At 39.4% G+C, this 26,588-nt stretch overlaps 1 protein-coding gene and 1 long non-coding RNA gene across 5 annotated transcripts in view; one reads left to right on the top strand and one right to left on the bottom strand.

Moving 5' to 3' along the window:
• Positions 1 to 10,362, top strand: part of LOC142361168 (uncharacterized) — a 50,586-nt gene extending 40,224 nt beyond the window's left edge. Inside the window, exon 3 of the long non-coding RNA XR_012763746.1 lies at positions 10,266 to 10,362. This is a non-coding gene — a long non-coding RNA (uncharacterized LOC142361168). The remainder of the gene's footprint in view (positions 1 to 10,265) is intronic.
• The window catches only part of TBC1D5 (TBC1 domain family member 5), a 326,766-nt gene extending 306,569 nt beyond the window's left edge, over positions 1 to 20,197 (bottom strand). For 3 of the 4 annotated variants that reach the window (XM_075419055.1, XM_075419057.1, XM_075419054.1), the window contains exon 1: positions 20,105 to 20,197. The gene's annotated coding sequence lies outside the window, so the exon portion shown is untranslated. The remainder of the gene's footprint in view (positions 1 to 20,104) is intronic. The other variant, XM_075419058.1, reaches the window with a different exon arrangement.
• Between the last annotated feature and the right edge of the window lie 6,391 nt (positions 20,198 to 26,588).

The raw sequence follows: 26,588 nt of genomic DNA, 5'->3' as shown, positions 1-26,588 counted from the left end.
AAGTTGGTTTATCCACTGCAGTGAGACCGAACACACGTTTTTAACTCAAATCCCAAAACAGATCATTACATTTGTAATATGATGTTATGAGTGAAGTAAAAATCAGGGCTTAACCTTTAAATATAAAAGGATTGAAACACCTGGTCTGCAAAAGACAAAAGTACATATCAGAAATTACCATGTCCTGTAAGTTACTCAGACGACTTAGAAGGCTGATGAATACCAGTCTTGTGAGAAAAAAAAATGGATTAATCATTGAAAATGCTGTAATTTTGCCAGCATACTATAAAACTGTAAAAAGAGGAGGAAAGATTGAACTAACAGAAATGTAAATGGCAGCATTTAAGTCTGTGACATTGTTTCTTAGAAGACAAGTTTCCTAAACCAGTGGTAAGTAGCAAAAACCAAGTTCCTTGCCATAACTTTCATTATGATTAAGACACCCTAAACACAAAGGACATCAGAAAACAATTGTGAAGATTTCACAAGATTTCATTAATGGGAATCCTATTGGTAATGTTACATAGCAGTATATTAAGCTATATAAAGTACCTGAAGGAAGACAGAATTAATGTCACTATGAGAACATTAACTACTGACTTAACAAGATCATTACGCCTGCACTAAATTAAATCTTTGAATAAGGCTGAATATCCAAAAAAATCATTCTTTGTTATTTTAGGCAAAGACTCAGTTGATATATTTTGTACACGTTCACTGTTTACATTCCTTTAACTAAAAGTAAATCTCTCATTAAGGCAAATTAATATTTTACATGATATAACAGTACTGCCCTCACCTCTTTTCTGTTACATAAAGAAAGTTCAGCCGTTTAAGCCAGGTTCATTAATGGAATCAGATACAGAAGAATTTAAGTTCTTACAATAAAAGAAAAGGCTTCCACATGTCAGATTTAAATTAAAAGGCTTCAGATTAGCATTGTGTATCTAATTTCTACATGGGAAAGAAACAGTTGTTATTTCTTCTTCTTCAGGAATTACAGATTAAGTATTTTGGGTGCCAGAGTGAGCTGAAAACAAGAGAAGAACTTCTTCCAGTGAAATAAACACTCTTTTCATTGTGCCATCACTAAATCAGGACCCTCATTATTTTCCATATAGAACCTTCACTATCTATAGAAATTGATGATTAACAAAACACACTTACACCAATGCTTTTTAAAGCTAATTCAACTAAACACATATATACAAATGCATTTTTCCCTTTATTATGTTTAGAATGAAATGTCTGATGAACTACGTATGACACTGTCCTACAGTTACAATTATCACAAGGAAAACGAAATCCACGAGCTGTGGCTTTTGTTAGTCTCCAGTTTGATCCGTGTTTGGTGATGATCGTGATACCTGTTATTCAATCTATAAAGGCAGCTTGCAATCAAAAAGAAGCTTGTCGTTATGAGACTAAAAATAGGTAGTACCCTCCTCGTACTAAGAGGTATGTGGTTTGAGGATTCACACAAAGTGGAGAAACCAATCACAGAATGGTAGGGGTTGGAAGGGACCTCTGTGGGTCATCTAGTCCAACCCTCCTGCCGAAGCAGGGTCACCTACAGTAGGTTGTAGAGGACCTTGTCCAGGCAGGTCTTGAATATCTCCAGAGAAGGAGACTCCACAACCTCCCTGGGCAGCCTGTTTCAGTGCTCTGTCACCCTCAGAGTGAAGAATCTCTCCTCTGACTGAGAGCAGCCATTTGCGCTCTCACTCTTATCTCTTCTCTACTTAGTATAAAAATGTGCATTGTCAGGGAAACACTGAAATTTACTCTTTTCTCTGTCGATGATGATATTCACCCATCGTGTAGATCCCCTGAACACCATTTGTAGCCTCCTCTAATTGCTAATTTCTACAACAGGAAACTATTAGACAGGAGCCCATAAGCATGTCATACCCAAAATTTCCAGCAGCAATCTAGGGGGTAACAGGTACAAAATCACTCTCTGGTGACTCTATTGAACCGGGTCTCCCATGATCGACAGGAGTGCTCTAGCAACTCAGGTAGTAGCCAAAAAAATAGTGTTGACAATGGCACCACCACTCTGTCATGCAAGAATTTTGTGGACTTAGTGTTTTCAAACCGTCTGAGTTTTTCTTCCGTCTTGGTCTTTTTCTTCACTGAGTGGAAAACTTACGTCTGCATGGAATTGTTCACAGAACCTCAAATCAAGGAACATGCACTGCTGGTTTACCTAAGACCAGCTTCAAAATACTGATATTGGGATGCATGGAAGAAGGTTTATCTTTTCCTCATCCTGAAGAGATTACTTTCTTACCTAAAATTTCACAATAAAACACCAGTGTAGGGTATCCAGGATTACCCAGTCTTCATTATTTTCCAGGTAAATAAGCCGGTAACCTGTACTCAATTCTAAATACAGAGTTTTACTTGTTAACAACAGATTTCAACATGAATTAATGACTGTGTGGAAGTACTGAAAAATCATGGAAATAATGCTTTAGCTTACCTCATACAGAATTTGGAATACAAGAGACAGATTTCCTCAAACAATTATGCCAACATAACTTTCCTTTAACTCTTGTTACCTAATTATCATAACTTTCAGGCCTACTGAAAATATCATCAATGAACAATAAATTGCATGGTTAACAGACACCATCCAATGAGAAGTAAACAAAGATAACATTTGTTTGGTCAGAACATAGAATAAAAATAAAAGAAAAATCAATGGAATCTTGAATTCAATAATTTTATTTTTTTAAAAACTTATTTTTATTAAAGGTTCTGCAAGACATAACATCCTGTCTGCTTTTTATCATCAGAGAGACAGAAGGCTTCAGATGTTTATATACCTGCTAGATAGGATCAATACCCCTAGATGTTGATTCTTATGGTGGATTTAAGGGACACCACTGTTATGCTCTCTAATCAGAGACATTACACAACATTGAAACCTTTGCTTCTCAACAACACCCTATCCCCTAAAACCTGCCGAGTACCTATTCTCAGACACACACATATTTTTAGGCCCCATGTATTAGAACATTCATTCATATAATTGATTGGAAGCACACAAAGCAATTACCTAACACATTTCTCAGTGAGGCAGAAAAAGGCCAAGCAGGACATTTGAAATCCAGTGACTACAAAGTAGTGCTTGAATGCGGGGGGAGAGCGGAGGAGACGGTATTCTGAAACAAGCAGACAGGTAGCCGTGAAGGGCAGAAGCTGATACCATCAGGACTAAAGATACATCCATCCATATGGGGCTGTGATACTCATTTCCCTGACACAATTCTTAGGACTAGCAAAGAAGTTTACTAGAGCTACATGATTTAACAACTGTTAAACCAATACTGCTAAATTCAGAATCCACTAGAAGCAAATTGTCTCCAAGGAACAGGGCTTGTTTACTCTTCATTACAGTGTCAGTGAGTCAGAGTCGATCTCAAACAACAAAAACCTGGCAGAAGAAAATGCTGCCAGCTCTGTCAGACTCCTGGAAGAGAAAGTCAAGGCTCAAATGATTGCGTTGATCTTTGACTGAAACTGTAAGTCAGTTTCTTCAAAGCCATACATAACACCGCAGCAAACAATAAGGAATCCTTTTGTTTTTTCCACGCAATGTCATAAATTCTGGATATTTTTAATCACACTAAAAGGCGTTAGCAAGACAAATGTATATGACCCAGGCCCACAAACAATCACAGGACTGGTTTTCCTGACTAATCTTATTTTTGCTGCTGTCACCTAAAATCCAGTACCAAGACTTCTCATTAATAGGTACTTTAAGGCTTTAACCAGCTTTTAACCAAGGTTTTTTTTTTCTTTCACTGTCTAAATCAGATCTGCTCACTGACTAAACTCCAAAGTGTCTATCTTGTATTAGTCACATGGAAATTGGATTGCTACCCACAAGACTTCAAGATAAAACACTTTAGTGACATAGATCAGAATCTACAATGCATCCTGTTTAAAGACTAACAGCCTTAAGATACATCATTTCATGTTTTTAATTCAAATAAAGGTACTTAAAAATACCAGATTTTCTTTTCAGAAGTCATCCTTCCTTAAATCCTGATTCTCAGTCACCTCCAATGTCCCATGTAATTCTGCCCATCCTTACTTCACAAACAATACTAATTAAAAAAAGCCTACATTCACTAAAACCCCTTCAATCTATATTCCAGTGTAATTTTACAGTGTATTTATAAGATTTCTGCTGCAAGTCATTAAAAATCAGATTCATAGATGTCTACTTTTTAATTTTCGATACGACTTTATTTGAAATAAAATTTTAACCCATGCCAAATAAACTTATGTTAACATATTGCAGACACCATAACCACTACGGAAGCGTAACAGCAGAAATAAACAGTTAATGACTAGAAACAGAGCCAGATACAATGGACAGACAATACTTCAACTTAACTTATTGGTGCACACCCTCTTCTTCTCACCTCTCACCTCCTGTAAATTTATCTTGATTATAACTATATTGGTCAGTTCAAGTTTGCTTAGCTGCAGATCTTGCTATCACTGAAGTCGACAGTGAAGTAACTCAGGACTAATAAGTAAAAAGAATTTTTTTTCTTCCTGGAATAAATCTTAAGCATCCAGAAGCCCAAGACTTCAACATTTGACTTCATGAACTAAGTGCTTACTCAGCAGGCATCTAGAAAGTAATGCATTATTTTGCTTAGCCATAACAGCACTTTATTATCCATTTTATGTAAGAATTCATAACAGTAACAAGTGCATTGTTTGACATGCAGCAAAAACGTGTGGGCAACCAACAGATATTTCCTCTGACCCCTGTCAGATCAATTAATTTCCATAACAGAGACAAATGCCTTCAGAACAGCAAAGCAAGACAACATAAATCCTCTCAAATGCTAGAAAAAGCCAAAGAATACATGCTGTGAGGAACTGAACTAGGTTAAAAAAAAAAAAAACACACTGAATTCTCTATACTACTGTTAAAGCTGTTTTCAGTAGCATACAGCATCACACATAATACTTCATAGTAACCCAATTTCATGAAATCATATACTTGCCACAAAAAGATAGCACAGGCTACCTATCCAGAGCGCTTACCATCACAAATATCCACTTCATGTTAACGTGAAATTTAGACGCACAATGCAAGTAATACTTACTAAAAAAAAGAAAATAGCTTAACTAATGAAATCAGTTAAAGCCCAAAGTCAACCATAAACAGCAGGAATAATAGCCATGTAAGTTTTACACCCTGTACTTCCCAACCTTTTGTACTTCTACTAATGCAAAATACATTAACTTAGAAAATGAATCCTAAAGTACTTCAACGTTTTTTATTATGAGGGTTCACCTTTAGGATCAAAAGAGGTGCGCTATGAATACAAATTTCACATGATCTTAAACATAAGATACCTGCTACATCTCTCTCTTCTACTCACGTGACTAGATAACGTGAAGATTACATCATTCTAGGATTACCAAGATAGTTGTGTGTTTAATTATCAGTCTGGGTAACCATTCAAAGCCCTGGTTATTCATTCCCTCGCCTTTAATCCACACGTGGGACCAGAGATTCCTCGAACAAAAATTCTCAATTCACCGACTGTATACCTAATCAAGTGAGTGAGTTGTAGAACTAAGACACAAAACAAAAGTTTGTAATAAATCCAAGTCTAATTTACTCCTGCGTATTTCAAAACTTTGTTGTGCTCTCACGGTCCAAGTCTGAGAAAGAACCATTTCACTAGCCATAATACAAGACCAGCTGCCATAACACTGTCTTTATGCACAAATCAGTCACTCAGGGTAGTAATACCTAACAAGCAGACTTCATTTTAGTAAATACAGTCCATCTATAGGACTGCAGGAAATCTCTGATGGACTAAGGCAGCACTAACTGTGGGAGTAGAAAGCCCACATGGTGAGCTATCACAGAACAGTTTTTCTCTTTTTTTTTTTTTCCCTATTTATGCACGTTTCAATGCTGTTCTGGGACGGCGGCTGTTTTCTGGCCAGAATGCTTCAGATACCTTCTTAGGATCCAGAGTCATTGAAAGCAAAGAGACAATTTGCTTGAAATACTATGTATTTTTGTTTATGTATCCAATTTAGAATTCTAAAATGCTTACATGTATACACAGCACCTTTTACACCAACTAAATATTGAAAATCTCCCAGTACCTACTATGGCCTTATGAAAGAGACTGAAACAAATTGAAACAAAATAAAAATTGAAACAGAACAAAACCCAAATCTTTTTTTATTTTTTAATTCCTTAGAGAAATAAGAGAACAGGTGGTTCTCGGAAATGCATTTTATGAACCGTTATAACCAGAAAAGACTGGGTGATACAAGCGTATACGCCAATATCCACCACAGCTGAATGGTCAAAGACACACAACACCCTGTATGAGTATTTCAATTAACGAATGAGAAGCTTTTCTTAGTCAGTAACACATTATCAATTGGCCTTATACAAGCCTTACTAAACATTAAAAAGTGTGAAGATCAGTTCAAAGAGAAAAATCAAAGCAAAAAGAGAATTCAGCTTTGGGCAGAACATCATCAGGAAACATCCAGCCAAAAAAAAAAAAAAAATTAAGATGATTGTTCTAATTCATTTAGAGGTCATTATCCAAGACTTCCATTACACCCAGTCAACAGACTCGGACTAAAATCAGATGTAGACATTCACATCCAGTAGAGTGTTGGTTTTTATTTGCTCTGTTTTGGTGACAGATATTTCCTTTTACATTCCCTGCCAAATGTCACTTGACGGGTTTTGCCAATGTATACAAGAGGGCAGTCACTGAGAAACCCCTCACGGTTACCAGCCACTCCCCACCGTATTTCTGCAGACGGGCATTTCAAATAAAGGTTTAATTGGGCAGAGAGAAACAAAAGTACAGCTTTAATCTCACCTCATCACTGTCATTCCCTCTAGACCTAGAACAGACAGATCTCTGCCACTCCATCATCAAGGTGCAGCTGGGTCACTAACAAGGGGCAGCTATTCCAGACTTGATGTCAGATCTTTTCTATTAAAGAGGTCACAAACAAATTCTCCTCAAGCGACCAGGCTGGCTGAGGACAATGGGAGTTCAGGATTTTTTCTTTTTTCTTTTTTTTTTTTTATTTCATCATAGTATTAACAAAATAACCAGTCCTTCAAGAACTACTGTAACTTATATATGCCCACAGATGCAGGAATGCCCAGCAAAGTCTGGCACAGTTAGATGATCCGTGACCAGCTGTCACAGATGACAGAGGTTACAGCAGGGTGCTGAACTTTGAGCTCTGGCTCTAAGACAGTCCACTTCAGAAACACTAAAGAGGCTGGATAGCAGAACTAGAGCTCCAAGAGGAAGGTATCAAAGCAAATGTCTGGGATGGAAGAGTTTCTCCATCTTTCACCTATGCAAGATGACAGATGCCAGTTAAATGTTTTTTCATTTGTTTACATGTACATGCAATTATAAAATTTGCTTGCTTTTCAATTTCATTTCACTGTGTGTCATCCTTTACCTGTGTCTTCAAGTCAATATATCATAATGGTGGCACAGACTTTGTTTGAGCGGAACTGACAGTAAAACATAGCTTCAGCCTCAGAAAAGGCAAATGTCAAATGGAAGTAAAAATACTTTGAAACATTCTGTAAAAATAGTGAAAGTACACAAATGTATCTCAAGCTACAGGGAAGAGATTAGCATATCAGATGGGACTACATGGAAAGCCACAGTATCCAGTGGATGCTATAATAGTCATAGCAATGAATCACGACAAACCCATTACTCGCTGCTACAATAGAATTCTGGAAGTGACACTTGGTTTGGTTCCTTCAAAACTAAGCAAAATGAACAAGAATAAAATTGGCATGGCCATAATGTTTCACCAAGCAAAATTCATAACTGTAGACAGGAATTAGTCTCAAGTGAAATGGCAGGTTGTCAGTTCAGGATACTTTTCAATGATGAAATCATCACGAACTGTAAGTCAGGATTTTGAAAGATGAATTCTCTCACATTGAAAAAATGAAACTGCTACTCAACCTTCACTTACTCTGGAGTTAACCTGAATAATAATTTTAGAAGTTGTCTGGTCAGTGTGAGTAAGAAACATTAGCTGAAATACAATACTAGCAGTCTAGAGACTTGTTGGCAACTTGAGTCTTCTTTTTTTTATAGAGGAGAAAGTGCAGATAGTATACCAAGCACATCAGAAAGTGTCAGATTAATGCAATATACTACTACAGATACCTTTCTTTCTAAATTGAACTCAATAATTGAGAAAAATGAGAAATCCTTGATCACTTTTTTCCCCTCTCAGTATCAAATACATCTTTGTTGCCTTTTTCACCACTTCAGTTCAAAATGAGGAGGTGATCTTCATCAGCTCCTCTGCGTCTTCCAGTCTACTCAGACCTCATCTGAAACTTTGTTGTTGTTCCTGTTGTCTTTAATAAGACCTATATATGTAAGAGTCCATCTGTCTATACAGGGAAAATTCTCATTTTCCCCTCTTATCCATGAGATCCAACTCGCCTCCCAATCAATCCATGCAGTGGGCAACCTCTAAAACGCTCATCTCACTGGTCTGCAAAGTCTTCAATAACTGTAAAGACAGTTGTCTTTAATGATCAAGCTGCTCATCAGCAATTTGACATTATTCTTTTTGTTTGCATCTTTACCATTGCATACCATTTGACAATAATCAAAGACGACCTTAGTAAAAACCCTTGTAAAAGTGTATGTCTTCCATTACTCCCACAAATGCAGTCAGCCAATACAATCTGCTTCAATATCTAAAACTGTATTTATTCTTCCTTGCCCACATTTGTTTTCTAGCGAGCAGTTATGTGGTGCTTAGCAGCCTACTGTGGTTAATCCACAACACTACCTTACAATTATTTCTGTTGCAGCTGGACCTACTCATGGCTTGAAAACACAGAAGCAGAGGAGCTTGACAAGCACAACAATCAGGCAAACAAAATGTTGAGACATACACTGTAATAAACAAAACAAAAGAATAATGGCCAGCAAGGGTTCAAGACAAACGTTCTGTTTTGTTTGGTTTGATTTTTTTCCGTTTTTCCAGAAGGCGGCATCTCAGAAGCATACCAGGTTCTTTCATGCTCAGGAAAGTCCAAGGCTGCAAGAATTACAGCAGAGTGAGACTGCAGAGAAACAAGTAATAGGCATCCAAAAGAAATGCTAAGTGTTCAAAAAAAGAAAAAAAAGAAAAAAGTCTATTCAATGCCTGTTAATAAGCTTTATATGGAAGGTTTTCCTCTTAAAGCCACTGGTTTAAGCCCTAGTCACCCAACCTCCCGCCCAACCGTTCCTCTTTCTCAAGCTCGTATGGCTTGAGCAGGATTGATTCATTACTTCCAGAACAGGATAGTTTGAGCCTTAAGCTTCTGAGTATAACAGAAAACTGACGACTACCCTGAATCTTACTGAAAACTACCTTGAAACACTGACAAAAGACTATCTGTGTTAGGAGGTGTTTAACATGTTCATGGACTAAATAAGAAACAGCAGCTCTAGAAAATTAAGCACTCCAGTCAACCTACAAAAATTATAGCATGAGTCTATCAACATACTTTTATCCCGATCTGGGTAAGCTGTTTCAAGGAGTGAAATGATGTTCACTCAGCCCACATTTGCCCTCTTCTCAGATAAAATTACTCACAGTGGAAATCATAACCGTGACTGATCATACACTTTTACTGTAAATGAATGTAAAAATCTAGTCTCACCCAACAGCTATGAAACAGCAACAGCATGCTCTAATTCCTGGCATATGTCAGTGTTGAATACTGACTTATAGGTAGAGCTACATATTTTTCTTCTCATATACAAGAACATCAACAGTTTATCTAAAATCCCTAAAGACGAGAACAAAAATGTTTAACATACTAAAAACAAATTAAGACGTTCTCCAATCACTGAGGCTGTAGATTGCCCAAGAGCGCTATTAAAGTAACACAGCATCTCAGCGGGATTTGCAACAGCTGACAGTGCCACTTGCTCATTCTGACAGTGTACCTCAACCCATCCCAGTCGTGCACAACGTCAAAGTGGAGCTATGTCCAGTGACAGCAGTCGCTACTGTCTTTTGCTCCTCCCCACTCAGTTTCCTAAGGACTGAACCTTGCGATAAATGGATTCTGCATTTGTGGGTAAAGGCAGCATGACTGCACCAAGTATATGCCTGGCATGATCACCAGATATTAAAAGTTAGTATTAACTTGCATCTGTCCGATATCTGTTTTCTTTTCTTCTCAGGCACAGAATTCCTCTCACTTCACCCCAAGAACATACTTAAGGCTCAAGACAAGTCGTAAGAGACTAAAGACTGAGCAGTTTTTCCGTCCCTGCAAGCTGACGTTTGACTTTTTATCTAGAAGATGTGTCAAATCATCAAACAACTTCAGTCATCAAAGGTAGGAAACAAAAGCAACCAAACTGCTCAAGTCCATATACAGTTCTGAAAAATTTGTCATGTGAAAGGGGCCAGAAGCAGTTGGTAATTAGCTAGAAATGGAGAGGTATATCCTGCTCTATCCTTCTCTCATTCTGTCTATCCCTCAAACCTCTTTCCAACTCCCTGACTTGCAGTCAAGCCTCAACTGTCATCCTGCACCAATCAAGCAATCTTCATATCAAGACTAATGGACAGTATAATAAATAAAAGTTGGGACCACTGCACAAATCCAAAAACCAAAGCAGCTTTATGCTAGGTGAAATCCACCCTGACTACAGAAGGGAACCTCGTGAAAAAGCGACACTAAAGTTCCAAGTGTAAAGTATTTATACTGCCTTACACATAGCCAGAGTGGGGAAAAAGGTAATTCAGTGTGTCAGATTTTTCAGAAATGCTATCTAGGAACAAATCTTTAATTTCAAAGTATAACTAACTATCCAAAATGAAGTTATTTAAATAATACACAAAGTACCAACATAAAATTTCAAAGAGCATTTCGTGCTGACATAAGTACTTCCCCAGAAAATTGTGAAGTAAATTCACAAACAAAAAGGAGACGTTTACCTTCATTCATAAAACGTTCTCATTTCTTCTAATTCACTGCCTTCTTTGAGAAGCGCATTTAAAAAAAATAATTCAACAATTCCTAACTGTAACGCTCACACTCCATGAATCTAATATGCTTGCTTTTTTATTTCTTTCTTTCGTTTTCAAGATACGGACTTTTGACTGAACACTTTATATGTTTTTTGTGCACACAATGCACATACACTGCTGATGTGTTTAGAAGAAATCTTTCCACTGACCAGGACACGAGTTTCCTCTGGTTACAGGAAGTCAGAAGCTTCCTGCTTGTTGCACTTTCCTCTACTTGCACTCATCCACTGTTCCCTCATCCAGCCACAAAAATTAAATTTACAGGAGTCCAGATTTCTGCATACATCAAAAAAAAGAATCTTGTCAGTATTATCTGCTACCAGTTTTCAAGAAGCAGTAAAACTGGCAGGACACAACCAGTATAAGCTTTATGTATAAATGTGAATCTACAATGAAAACCAAAGGAGATGAAATCTTTGGCCTGTTAGCCTCGTCTGCTTAATGCATCATACATAAAGATTAGGGGGTATAATAAACTTTAAAAGACATCATCACAAGCAGCACCAGGTTTAGTTTTCAGTCTACAAAAACATACACGCATATAAATAGAAGAATTACCCAGTTTAGTATTTGAATTTATTAACTTTTCCCCAAACTGTGTATACTTATTAGCACCATAGGCATACGTGTAAATGATGTAAATTAAAAATGAGTCAGGCCTAAAGGAGGATACGCTATGCTACTGACTCATGAATAACTGAAAGACAAGCAAAGCTCCCACGTATTTTTTTATATATGTGATTCCAGTAGAAGTAACAGACTGTATATGATGCAGGTGTTCAAGCCACCATTCTGAAAGTACAGATAAGTTTTATAGCAGGCAGGACATGCAAAACAAGCATGAGTATCAGCTGAGAGCCACTCTTCTCACTGAAGAGATTAGTAACCCAAATATTGTCTCCAGCACAATTATCAAATAACCTAGCAGATTTACATCAAGAGAAGTATAACAAATGTTTACTTGCATTTGTCCCTTAAGCATTAGTACTAGCCTCCTTACATCTACTCTTTGATCCTACTTCTCAAATTTCTTTTACATAGTCTACCATTTAACATGTCTAAATTACTTTTCATTTCTCCCATTTAACAAACTCATTTTAATTGTGTGATTAAATATTTTACAGTACACTCCTGTATTAGCTGTGACGGGATATCATAAAATCTGGGTTCTAACTGCAGCTTCCCCTTTGAGTTGCTGTTTGGCCTTGAATAAGTCACATCCCTCTCACTGAAAATGATTAACGCTATTTTCATTTATAGATGAAAGGCTCTACAAAACTACTGAACGCTACTCAGGAATACTCCAGACAAAATTTGGTCAAGAAGGTACAAGAAATAAAAGTACCACCTTGACACTGGATCCTCTTACTCAGGTTTACAGTGCAGCAGGGATGCTGACACGAGAACGATTACGAAATAAACACAAAACATACTGTTACAGGCTCAAAACTCCCTATTTTTGAAAGAGGTCAAACTCACATCTGAAAGGTCAGTGGGAAAACTGACAAACCCTTTTAAAGCAGAGATGATAGAAAACTAATCACGGTTTAAGAAAACAATCCTAATTTTGAAAGAGAATGTGTTGGGGAAGATGAGAAAATGTTTCAAGAGTTCTCAACTCTGCAACACGTCAAGCTTCAGTCAATAAAACACAGGCAGATCTTCATCCAGATATAGATGCTGCCTTGCTGTGAATAATGTCAGGAGGAAAAAAGCGTGTATATCCACATCATACATGATGCAGGAGCCGCTGGTCACATCCACCTGTGATAATGGAACATTTCAGGACCCAGAATACCATCGTAGTCATCAACACTGTGTGAGATTAATGACGTTAAAAAAATGTAAGTAAATGGGCAGCATGCTGGCAAATCAAATTTGTTGTTGACACCTCTAAAGCACAGTAGATAAGAAATAATCACCAACATTGCTCAAGTAACTACTGAGCTTTAAGCTACTCTTAACAATTCAGAACAGAGTGCTGAGCGTGACAGTGGGAAGATAGATTATAAACACAACATTGTAAAATTTGTAAAAAGATTACATATTTCCACGGATAATGAAAACGCCCACCTATATAAAATTACATATCAACAAGACGACGACTACAGGGAAGAACACGCAAGATCTGCACCGTAAATCATTATAAACTGACAAAATTTTAGGAGCTCCATGGTATGGCAATTACTCCACAATTGGGAAATTTTTTGTAACTTCCTTTAAAACACCTGCTGTTGGCCACTGTAAGTGACAAAAGGCCCAGATAACAATTTGTCTGATGCTGGGTACAATTCCTATGCTACCATCGGAGTGAAGTCTAAATGCTAAAAACGCACTTCTACAGTTTCAGAAAGATTCTTTCAAACCTTCAACAAGTTCCACCCCTTCCCGAAATTCAAGTCTATTCTCAGTACACATCACACAGCTATACTTCTTCTGAACAGGAAAAAGAAAAGGCCCAAAAGTCCATTTGCATAAAAGCTAGAGATTAAATAAAAATACCACTTATTATCAAGCAGGCACAATCCAGGTTTCAAGAAACATTGTTCAGACATTCCTTACCTGATAGTTCAGAACCACAGGATCCTGGCTACATGTGCATCTAAGAGTTAAATAAGACAGCTCACTCAGAAGGTGGTGACAGTAGAGGTCTGTTACAGACCATCAGCTCAAACTAGAGAATAGTAGAATTTTTTTTGTAAGCTCATATTTGTAATGTGCTGAAAGAAAAATGTCAGATTAAAGTCTTTAATAATGAAACCTAGTATCTCCGGATCTTAAGCAGCCAACAGTCTCCCATGATATCCTCCTAGGGAAGCTGAGGAAGTGTGGGCTGGATGAGTGGTCGGTGAAGTGGATAGAGAACTGGCTGAATGGCAGAACTCAGAGGGTTGTCATCAGCGGCGCTGAGTCTAGTTGGAGGCTGGTGACAAGTGGTGTCCCTCAGGGGTCAGTACTGGGCCCAGTCTTGTTTAACTTCTTCATCAACGACCTGGATGAAGAGTTAGAATGTACCCTCAGCAAGTTTGCTGACGACACCAAACTGGGAGGTGTGGTAAATACACCAGAAGGCTGTGCTGCCATTCAGCGTGACCTGGATAGGCTGGAAAGCTGGGCAGAGAGGAACCTGATGAGGTTCAACAAGGGCAAGTGCAGGGTCCTGCACCTGGGGAGGAACAACCCCATGCACCAGTACAGGCTTGGGGTGGACCTGCTGGAGAGCAGCTCTGCGGAGAGGGACCTGGGTGTCCTGGTGGACGACAGGTTAACCATGAGCCAGCAGTGTGCCCTGGCTGCCAAGAAAGCCAATGGGATCCTGGGGTGCATCAAGAAGAGTGTGGCCAGCAGGACGAGGGAGGTTCTCCTTCCCCTCTACACTGCCCTGGTGAGGCCCCATCTGGAGTACTCTGTCCAGTTCTGGGCTACCCAGTTCAAGAAAGATGAAGAGCTACTGGAGAGAGTCCAGCGGAGGGCTACGAGGATGGTGAGGGGACTGGAACATCTCCCCTACGAGGAGAGGTTGAGGGAGCTGGGCTTGTTCAGCCTGAAGAAGAGAAGGCTGCGAGGGGACCTTATAAATGCCTACAAATATCTGAAGGGTGGGTGTCAGGAGAATGGGGCCAAGCTCTTTTCAGTGGTGCCCAGTGACAGGACAAGGGGCAATGGGCACAAACTGAGGCACAGGAAGTTCCGTCTGAACATGAGGAAGAACTTCTTCCCTCTGAGGGTGACGGAGCACTGGAACAGGCTGCCCAGGGAGGTTGTGGAGTCTCCTTCTCTGGAGATATTCAAGACCCGCCTGGACAAGGTCCTGTGCAGCCTACTGTAGGTGACCCTGCTTTGGCAGGGGGGTTGGACTAGATGACCCACAGAGGTCCCTTCCAACCCCTACTATTCTGTGATTCTGTGATTCTGTGAACAGTAAAAACATCAGTTTTTAAAAATTATTAGCAACAGTTTTCTAACAGCACTCACCATAACCAATACAGAGAAATTATCATATATCCCATTATAACAGCTAAAACAAGTAAGTCACTGGACTAGAAACTGGGAATAGTCTCAGAATTACTGATCATGACCAGATTACATAGCGAGATAGAGATTACTGACAACTATGTAAACATATGATGCACATCCACGCTTATATGCTTGAGGTTTCAAGATTTCTGAAGCTGAAAAGAGTTATGAACAAAATTGACTGGGAAGAAAAATCTGAGACAGAAGAACATGAAAGTGGAAATGTCCTTAAGAGAGCTGTTATCTATGGTCAGGCAATTCTACAGCTAACAAAGATGACAATTTTGGCTACAGCTTGTCCTACTTGTTCAAAATCTGGTGTTTTTGAAAAAAGAAGCAAGTGTAAGGAAAAAAAAAGCAGGATCAACAATGTAGAAATGGGGAGGCTGGATCACCATCAACATAAATTAGAGTTAGGGAGTACAGAAACTGAGAGACATAAAACATCCATTTATGACCCTGCCATGAGTGTTAGTAATAAACACTACCTCAACAACAGCAGAGGCCCACAACTAGACAGAGGTGGCACAAGTGTTAAAAATTGTAAGGAAAGATCAAAAATAGTCAATAAATACTTCCATTCTATAGTTGGAAAGATTCAAAATGGTATAATTGTATCACATTATATTGATTTTCTTTCCAACTCATTTGTTAAACAGATGTTCCAGATCAGATGTTAAAAAACATTGTGAGGCAAACATTTTAAATCAGCATACTTGTTAAACTTACCCAAGAGTCCTAGAGTAGTCAGCCCAGCAAATCTATGATCTGTTGATGCTCTTTTAAAACTAGGTATTTTAACATCTGTATCTGTCTTCAAATGCTAGGAACTGCCACCATGCAGAGGAGTGAAAACACAATGTCAAAGGGACAAATCAAGTTTTAAGGCAGTCTGATACGATAGAGAATTCAGATGAGATAACAAGAACCAGTGAAAGACAGATGCATTCAAATGTATTCAAACAATAATTGCATGCCTTATTTTTAAATAGTGGAAAAGATGAATCACTGAAACAAGTCATCCAGCGAAGTAAATGGTAGATACTCAGTATCTTGATACACTTCAAAAAAAAAAAAAAAAGCTTAGCCAACTAGAAGTTCAGAAAACAAACCCACTGAGAAAAAAACTGCTGCTGATACATCAGTATTACACTAACCAATACATCTAAGATGAAGCATTCATGTATTAAGCTAGATTTGATCCCCACTCTAATGCACACTACGTGATGCAGTACTGAATGCGAGTCAACTTAAGCAAGCACGTGAACTTCTCACACACGCACAACTAGATTAATTAGCAGTGTGGTGACAGTGTTCTTTAATAAACCTAAAATACCGATTTGCCAGCCCATTAACAGAACAAAAGTCCCTCAAATTAAATAGAGAAGGAAAAGGTTGGATTTTTTTGAAATAGGACACAGGATACCATGCTACTGTCTCTTTTCTGCTGCACTCATTTCAGTATCAGTGACGTGATTCTTCCTATTATTTTCAACCAAATTATAACCAGACTTCAAGTCATGCTTATGGGAAATCTACACCTAACCATTAATAGAGGCAAAATACCCATTTCTACTCTGTTTGGTAATTTGTCAACCTTTACACAAAATATGCTAAATGCTGAATGTTCATCTCCAAGGTCTGCATGCAGTTTGACTAACCGCTCCAGTTCGGCTCTTGCTTCTTACTTCTACTCTCAAGAGTATAAATACGGTCAACCATTTCTCCTCAAAGACTGTCACACACAGATTCCCATAAGATTCAGAGTAATCATGCTTTTTCTATTCAACATCAATAAAAAGAATATGAATTATTAGATTATAATGTTATCCAATACGACAGGGACCTCAAACTCTGCATCATTTTCAAGACCTTTTTTTAAAAGTATTTGACCACAGAAGCTGTGACATCAGAGGAAAAAATTGACATTTGGATAACTGATAAAAGCATTCTTAAGTAAAACACAGACCACAGCAGCAACCTTCCTAAAAACTGGAAATAACAACAGCTATGACCCTTCTTTCCGAGGTCAAAAATAGAGAGTGGCAGCCAAACACAGGCAAGCAACTCCTGCCACATTTAACAGCCCTCTTCCTCTGAGAGCACAACCCAGCCAAAGACCTGTGTTTTTACAGACTATGGACTGAACTGCTTTGGGCACTTTCCTGGGCTAGAAGAAAAAGCACACAAAACCTACAGCTTATTTACTACAGAGTCTAAGTCAAACAGTTTAGCTAACACACCACATTTGCACTCTACAGACATCACTGGCTCCTGATCCAAAATGCTCTTACACGTGCTAATCAACAAAGCCTCAAATGGACTAGGAACTGATTATCTTAGAAACTGTCTATCCTCCACAATTCTCAGCAACAGCTGTTGTCAATTACAGCAGCATACCTAACAGTTTAAGATAAAACTCCCAAGGATGGAGCACAAAGTAAACTTTCTAAGACTTCGTCAACAGAATTCCTTTCAGGGTAAAGTGTAAAGCAGTTCTCTGCATAGCCCTGCCCCAGCGAAAAACAGTTATAACAGCAACAACAACCCGGAGACAGCAAATACGATCTCTACATTAGGGCAATCATAGGCAGGCAGAGAAAGTGTAACACATTTCCACCAAATTGCATTTTTCTTGCACATTAATACAAGGTACCAAAGTCCAGAAGATGCAAGTGCAAACAGAAGAGAAAAGAACAATGCTTGAGTAAAGCCAACACTGTAAAGCAGAGAAGGAAAAACGTGAGAGGAATGTTTTCACTTATATTTTTCAAAGGTAAGTGCCACTCTCTCAGGTGGCACAGTATTTTAAGAAAAGCTTTCAACCATTTCTGTGTGGCAAGTGACCTTGCCTAACATTGCAGCAGTAAATGAAAACTGTTTGTAAAAACATCAAGTTTGTGGCTTTCTCAGAGGTCTGAGAAGGTGAAATGAAGTGAAACATACAAGGACCTCATCAGTTTAATTCATCATTAAACAAAGCTACTTTCACACACCTTATTTAGCCACATTCCCATCCACAAAGGTGGAGAACACTCTTGTCTTCATCTAACAAAAGGATGCCATTAGTATCTTCCAAAATGTTTAGTTTTCATAGGAGTTTACCACATCTGTAGTATCAAAATTATGAAGCCATCATAAAATCTAGAGGGAGAAAAAATGCACCTTGCTCCCAGTACGCACTTATATGTAAAAACAGTAACTGCTCACGCTCTCATACTTTGCTGCAAACTGAAGTTCATTATGGAGGTTCGCAGTTCATACCAGGGTAAGATCCTGTTGTTGGTTTAGCAACAGTTACCAATTTCAAATAAGAAAATATACAAGTTTAAAAACTTAACAATTTCTTTGGAGTAGGTTGAGTCTAATTCTTTGTTTACCTGACAGTCTGAGTGTATTGCACTACCTCAATTGTAACAACTCCAGTAATTGCTACTATTATATATATATACACACATATGACTTTTAGGGTAACAGCACTTAGGCCGTACATGGGTCACGTGCCAGTAAAAACGAAGTTTGACAACTAGTAATTTACAATTATGTTAACTCAGTAAATTATTACATTTACAAAAAAAAAAAGGACTGCTTTCAAAAATAGAAATCATTATCATCTCCAAACAATGTATTTTTCTTTTCCATTCGTAGATCTTATGGTATTTCAACCTGCAAGATGCAAACGTAATGGTGGATGAATCAGAAAGAGGTGGCATCTAGGATTAATTTAACCGAATGTTTCATGACCCTCAAATTTTTAAAAAATATTTTCAACATCAACAATCATCCCACATTTATTTGGAATACATTTTTGGAAGCTTTACTTTTCACGGAGGTATTATCAGTAAATAGCTGAATTAGTGTGTGGCAAGTAACAGAACTGACAAGTAACAACTTTAATGAAGATTCACTGGTCTGAAACTAAATACTTATGTGGTGCTTTTTAACCAAGTTTCAGAGTACTTTGTTAAGGGAAGGCAAGCAGGAGAATAAAGCAGTGCGTGGGTGCAGTATCGCTGAGTGGCAGAACTAGAAGAGTATTCCTGTCTCCCAAGCCCCATCCCAGTATATTTTGGAACATGAATTATTTCGCAGATTAACTAACAATTCTGTTGTATGTTAGGTACGGGGAAGCGTATATACCACTGAAGCAATGTTATGTCAATATGATGGGATGACCGTTTCCTAAAAGCAGGCAATAAAGCGATGCGTAACATTGTAGGACATGTGGCTAAACTAAACTACTGATGGTTACGGTATAGCAATCTCAGAGTACAAAACTCTCCAACAGCTAAAATGTGCCAATTGCAGCCATTGCACTGAAATCCGGACTTCTACACCACTTGAACTACTCTGTCCTGAAGAAAACCACGTGTGACAGTTAAACATCTACGGCTGATGGCAACGACCTGGACAGCGAGCACAGACTGAGTCAGATGGGCGAGAACAGGGAGGAAGAGAGGCTCTGGGGCAGGAAAAGTGGAGGGAAACCACGCTGCTTCCAAAAACTGTTTTTCAAGGCCTGGAGTGAAACAACAACAACAAAACAACATCACGAAGACCTTAACTTCCCTCTTCAGGCGCCAGAATCACCAACAACAGCAATTAAAAAAAAAAAAAAAAAATCCAGAGGGGGAAAAACCTTGTGACAAATCTGCCTCCTCCTTCTCCTCCCTCCCTGCCTTCACCTCCCAGCAACGCGGCTCTGGCTCCAGAGCCGGCTGCTGGGGAGCACCTGTCCCCCGCACGCCCCGGGCCGGGCAGCGGCCCCGCGGGAGGAGGCCGAGGAGCGGTGGCGGCCCGGAGCGCGCAGGCCTCACGCCGGCCCCGCTGCTGCCCACTGGCGGGACCAGGCCCCGGGGGAAAGGCCTCGGCGGGAGCCGGCGCACGCTGACTGCGGGGCGGCCGGCGGGGAAGGGGGAGGGGGCAAGCGGGTTAAGGGGAGCAGATGCTCTGGGGCCGGTTTTACCTGCTGCTGCTGCTGCTGCCTGCAGTGGCATGAAGGTCTGGCTCAGCCTCTCTCCCCCTCCCCGCCTGCCTCCTCCTCCTCCCCTCCCTCCCTCCGCGGACGCAGACCCCCGCGCCGGCCCGGCGCCCTGCAAGGGACGCGGGGCAGGGGGAGGCCTGGGGAAGGGAAGGGGAAGGGCTCCCCGCCCGCACGCGGGCACGCGCGATGGCACCGCCCCCCGCCCCTCACCCCCCCTTCCCCTCTCCCGGCTCCCTCCGCGCAGGCGCTGGCGGTGCCGTGAGGCCGCGGCTGCCCACGCACCCGGCGGCCCCGCGCCTGCTCTCTGCAGCTGGCGGAGACGGCGGGGCCCGCGGAGCCGGGCGGTCGCGGAGGGGAACGGGGAAGGGCGGGGACGGGGCTTCCCTCGTCGCCGTGGCGGAGCGCGGCTGCTGCCCGCTCCTTGCGAGCCCCGGCGGGCAACAGCAACAGGGCCCTGGCGGGTTTTGCTTTTTGTTTTTGAAATCGGGAGGTTTTCCGTTTATTCGGGGCCTTTTACGCTCTGAGGAAGGCCGAGGTGCTTTTGTTGACATAACCTGGTGCGCAGAGCGTAGTTACCGGTCACGGAAGGCGGGGATGTGGGAGAAAGCAACTTAAAATGAGGTAGTTGGACGTGAGGCCGCAAGATCGCTCCCTGGAAGTGGCTGGCCGGGGTCAGACAGCTTGGAGAGCTTCCCCGTGCAAGGAGGAGATGGGTGGAACTGGGCCAGGCCGTGCCCGTTGACCTGGGCTGACGGGGCCCCCCTGGCTGGAGCCCTGGGCGTCGGCCGGTGGTGCGGGCCTGCGTCACTTGGCTGCCCGAGACGTGGCGGGCAGCCTCCAAGTACGGTTTTCTCCAGCCCGGTAGCGGTTCACCTGAGGCAAACGCTTCAATTGGCAAGGCAGCCTTGGATCTCTGGCTGCACTTGAGATTGGCTTAATCAAAAAGATTCACTTTCTGAAGTTTTGGGAAATCCTGTGAAACTGTTGTTTGCTCGGCGTTGGCCCTTTCATTAAGGATCCTGAAGGAATGTGAACTGCTGCAGAGGACCGCCTAGTTTTCATTGTACTTTGAAAGAAAAACTGCAGTGTATATATTTACTCAACCATTTGAAGATGGAGTGCCATGTGTGCTAGGTTGCTTTTTGTGACAATTGTGCAATTTGTAACTATGCCTGATAATGCACGAAGTATCCAAGCTTTTCTTTGGGGACTCCAGTACAAGACAGAAAGGACAAGCTAGAGATATACTCCATCATCCATACTAGCTGAAGTAGAATTTTGTGAACCGGAGTGTTGGAAAAATGTTTGACTATTAGATCATGCTTCAGGGCAACATAGGAAGAAAGATGATCAATCTGACATACACTTAGAAATGTGAAACAGGAATAAAACTTAGTAAGCTTAGTGATAGTTGCGTAATGACTGTACTGTATCTAATCTCTGAAGACATTTCTTATAATTCCCATGAATCCCAGAAAGGAACTTTCTTGCTTTTTGGGCCATTTCGGGGCAAGATAATCAGCCCATCTATGTGATTTTGCCAAAGATACTTAGAGAGGAAGTGTTAACTCCATGCCAGTCTACAGATGTTTTTGATTCCCAGATGTTTGATTAAGAAAAGAGAGACCAAAGTAGGTTCCGGCCTGCTGATGATAGTGTTTTACAGCAGTGCATTTAAATTTCTTGCTACAACAGATTGTTTAAAGTAGAAAGAGCAGTTTAAAGTTAAATGTTGGTAGACTTAAAAGAAAAAAGCACAGGACAAAAAAAAAATTAATACATCATAATCTCCTTACATGTCCATATATCCATTAATTGCAAACAGGTCATTTCATTTTCTGTCTGAAATAATGATTTTCTGTTTGTTTCTCCTTACATTTATTTTGTGTCAGAGAAGATCTTGATATTAAAAAAAGCCAAGCAGCTAAGCGTATCATTCTTGTCTAGTAATACCATATTTTGAATACTTAGAACAGCTCAGTGATGAAATGATCCTTTTGTTCAGTACAGGGCACAGCATTTGATTTAGAAATCATACAGCCATCTACAGTCAGTCTGTGTATATCACAGTGACCTGTCCACTATGAATACTTGGAAATGCCTATTTTCTGCCTTTGGAATACTGTGCATTTTAGATAAGAACACATGCAGAAGTAGCATGCGCTTGGGAGATGAAATGACAATGTAAAGAATTATAGCGCATTATATGTTGAAGATACAGGTGTATAGGCAGGATTCACATAAGTACAAATTTTACTGAAAGTATCAAAACCTTTAAAAACCTGTAGATTTGTGCTACTGCTTAAAACAAAAAAAAAAGTGTGCACCTGCCTTTGGCACATACTCCCACTGTGTACTCAAATCAGGCAATTGTGAGTTGTCTAAATAACTACTGGAGTAATTACATGAGCCTAGGATATCTAATTGTGTGTGCACTTAGGGGATGTCTTAAAAGATTTGGCCTTCTCAGTATTCTCAATATGAAAATTTTCCCACGGAAAGTAAAAGCTAGAACAAAAGCCAGCAGGAAAAACAACAGCAGGATCTGCCAAAAGTAGTTTATTCTTCTTTCATTGGCAATCAATTGTTAGGCTCATCATAACACTTAAAATGCCAATTTAAGCATGAATGGAGGTTCCACCCCAAAATTAAAACATTGTAAGGAGATGAATCCCTTTTACTTACACAGCAATAAATGGAAAAATAAATTCCAAATACTATTATTTTCTGTATTTACAAGATTGGGGGGGGGTGTTAAGAACAAACTGCTTAGACCTTCTCGGTTATGTTCAAAATATGTCCTACTGCAGAGTCACAAGTAAAGGTGTGTAAGTTTTGTATAGGTGAAAAAAATAATATTTGTAGTTACACGTTCCTAATTGTCTTCTTATATGTTAGGTGTTGACTGAAATATGTTTAGGGTTAGAAATATTTGTAGAATTTTACTTGACTGTGCATTGGAATTGTGAAAAATCTTGGGTTATGTTTAGTTACATTGTTAATTACATTGTTCATTTAAATAGTTTTGTCTGTAATCTAGCTAAGTTTCATACATGTTCTTAACAACTCAAACGTAAGTGGTATCCATAGCAAAAAATACGTATGTCACTTCAACACCTGTGAAGGTAGAAGCCAATATAAGAGTTAAAAAAAAGGAAAATACTGACTTTCTGTGTTCGTTCGTTCCAGGTCTCACCTGGTGAACTACCTAGAAATACATTCTAGTTTCTAGTCCTTTGAGGGGGGAATGTCCACTTTGATTATCAACTATAGAGTAAAGCTATTACATGCATATGAATTAGTTAGCAGGACTTCATCAGTTTTGAAACAGTATGATATAGAAGGAAAGAGTATAAAAGCCAGTTTAATAAAATATGAAGTAAAAAATCTTGACTTTTTGGCCTAGTTAACTTATGCATGCAAACAGAATATAAACATTTCCTGAGATCTTTAATATATATTTATGTGAATTATATGTGTACAAATGTATGGATACACAAACACACATTAGTTTTATTTTAAATTTTAACATTATCTTGTTTGGATTTCATATTTGATCTCTAATCCAGGAAATTTTGGAATCTCAGGAATCTGAAAAAAACTTGGAAAAGCTTTAATGACTGCAGCTTCTCCCATGAGTCGAAGCTCCACTTCTGTATCAACTATATTACTACAGAGAAAATGAGAAATACTTGTGGAGTACTTCTAGTATTTCTAGACCATATAATGAGATGTATTCTATACACACCCATTCAGAACAAAGTTATATTGATTTCAAACTTGAGGAGTTTTCTTCCGGTAGAGTCTGTTTGGCACCATTGTCAGCTTGCAGTTTCCATTGTAAATACTCAGTTACTCACTTCAAAGTTCTGCTTTTGTACATTATTTTAAAATATTTGCCAATTATAAGAAAAAATATTAATTGCAAGTTTTGTTCTATCCTTTTCATTCTCAATCTAAGCCTTCTTGTGGAAAAAAATAAAAAGTTTTGCTTCTGACTTACCTATGGCTTGGCCATGGGCATTCACACTTTAACTGAAATAGGTCTTAAAGAATTTCAAAATTATTATAAAATTCTTGGTTTTAATGACGTTTAGGTAAGCTCTCAGTGAACCTGGATGTCAGGTGATAGGATTCACTGTAATTCTTCTGTTATTATTTACATTTCCCAAATACCTACCCAAAAATACAATCTCGTCTTCCAGTGGAAAACCAAACATCTCATGCTTTCTGAGTAAAATACATAGCTTGACATCCTGACAGTTATGTTCAAAATGATGAAATTCAGAAGTTTGACAAAGGGACGCTACTTAATGCATTCTGAAGATTTTTAAAGGAATCAAGCAAAGTGGAGTGAGGGAGAGGAATAGAGACTGATGAACTACTGTGGGAAAGAATAAAAAGAACTATGTACTCCAGACTAGCTCAACGAAAGTTTGCAGCAGGTGAGACTTCCTCTGAAAGGTGTGAGGAAACCAATCTCCTCATCGTGAAACACATGGTGCATCAGCAGAAAGTCATGTCAGCGTAATCTGATGCACTGCAACCTACCGTTGTTAGGTCAGTGCCCAGAAAGATCGAGAAACTGGTTAGAGTGGAGCAAGGCTACGTGAAGGTTTAATGCAGAAGGGCAAAAAGAAAAAAAACTGGATATCAGAAAAAGTTCTTGCTAAGAGTATCCAAAAAGACACAGTGATTCCCATAAATGTGAGCATCCAGAGCAGCATTTTTGCATGTGGTGCCTTTGCTCCCAATTCAAGCGAAACCCTTCATTGACACTTAAGTTCCATTGATTTTAGCAGAGCTTAAGTGCTTTCCTGAATCGAGGCTAATTAAGTGCATCACATACAAATACTGGTGTGCGTAAATTGTTTACAGGATTGGGGCTTTAGGGCTTGTCTAAATAGAGACACTCAGGAAAATTAATCCAAATTAACTAAAGGTATGAATTTAAAGTGGATTAGTTAAACCACATTAAACCCCAGTGTGGACTGGGGTTTAATGTGGTTTAACTAATCCACTTTAAATTCACTGTTTTAATTACTTTGGATTAACTTTCCTGAGTGTCCCTGTTTAACCAAACCCTTAGTGTATTGAATAAAGTCCCCAAATGAGTCAAAATTAAAATAGACCCCAAACTAAATAAATAGCAATTCTGCATTGCCAAGGGAAGAAATCTTTATTTTTTGCAATTCCAGTGACTGCACCACCAATGTGCCGAGGAATAGCAGCCACGAGATTGGGCTGCAGTCAGTGAACATGACAGTGGAACTAAGCCATGAAACTCCAAGCTGTGTAGTAAAGGCTGGTCTGAGAAAAAAATCGGAATTAAAAAACAAATTTTCAAATCAGTCTTGTCTACTTTGGTGATATTAAACTGCAATTTAAAAATAAAGATCAGACTTATTTGTGCTTAAGCTGGCAGGACCAGTGAAGGTACTGTGGTTGCCAATGCAGTCTGTGATGGCTAGCAAGGAAGCCAAAACTGGCAAGAGAAGCAAGATAAGCCTTACTTATGTAAATAAGAAACCATTTGTATTTAATAGTAAGCTATTACTTCTGATTAGCCACTTAAATATGATACATAAATAAAGCACTCAAATAGCAGTTGATATTATTATTTTGATAAATGAACATTTGTGTTCCTTTGAGAACTGCAGTCTGATTCCCAGGGCAGCATTTGCTGAGAGTTCCACTGGGAGTGGTAGGACTTTGTTACGTTTCGAACTGGGGGCCAGCACAGCAACCAGACTCTTCAGGTGCGTTAGAAATGTAACGAGGGACAAAACGTGGGATTGCAAGCTATACAAATTACAAATGAACTGACTGTGGATTGACTTTTTGTTTGTTTGTTTTAGTAAATAAATAAATAAGTAAATAACCATTGATAACTACTCAATTTGGCATGAAATATCAGACATTCGTGGCCAGACACCCAGCTGGTGTAAGTGGGCAGATGGTCCTATCTTTACTTAGAAATGATAAGTTTTGGAAAAATTTTGTTTGATTTTTTTTTTTCTTTTTAGTTTAAGCAAAATCTGTTCCTCTGCTGAAAGTGACAACTCTTTAAATAAAAATATTGTTGAAAAAGGTTGGTCTTTTTGTATTTCAGTTGTGCAATTCAATTTTGACTTTTAAAACTTGAAACTTGCTATGAGGCTAATGCTGTCTTTGGTTACGCTGCTGAAAGTGCCTGCATCCTGCCTGCTTTCCAGCCCTGGTTGGATATACATGCGTGAGGCTAACGCCATAGCTGTACTTCCATAAAATAAAAAAATGCCTATGATTATAAGAGCCTTTACCGCTTACAGTAATACGTGCTTAGTGCTTGGTAACCAGTACTACTCACTGAAAGGGCAATTTTAAAATTTAATTTTAAATTAAAAATATTACAAAGGAGTTTGAAAGTGACAGGGACAATGCGGTTCTGGAGGGCTTCCCCTGCTCCCTCCGCTCCCTGCAGAGC

Source organism: Opisthocomus hoazin, chromosome 4 (genome assembly GCF_030867145.1).
Source record: "Opisthocomus hoazin isolate bOpiHoa1 chromosome 4, bOpiHoa1.hap1, whole genome shotgun sequence".
NCBI classification, from domain to species: Eukaryota; Metazoa; Chordata; class Aves; order Opisthocomiformes; family Opisthocomidae; genus Opisthocomus; species Opisthocomus hoazin.
The sequence above is the reverse complement of the archived record's forward strand: the minus strand, read 5'-3'. Positions and strand labels throughout refer to the sequence as shown.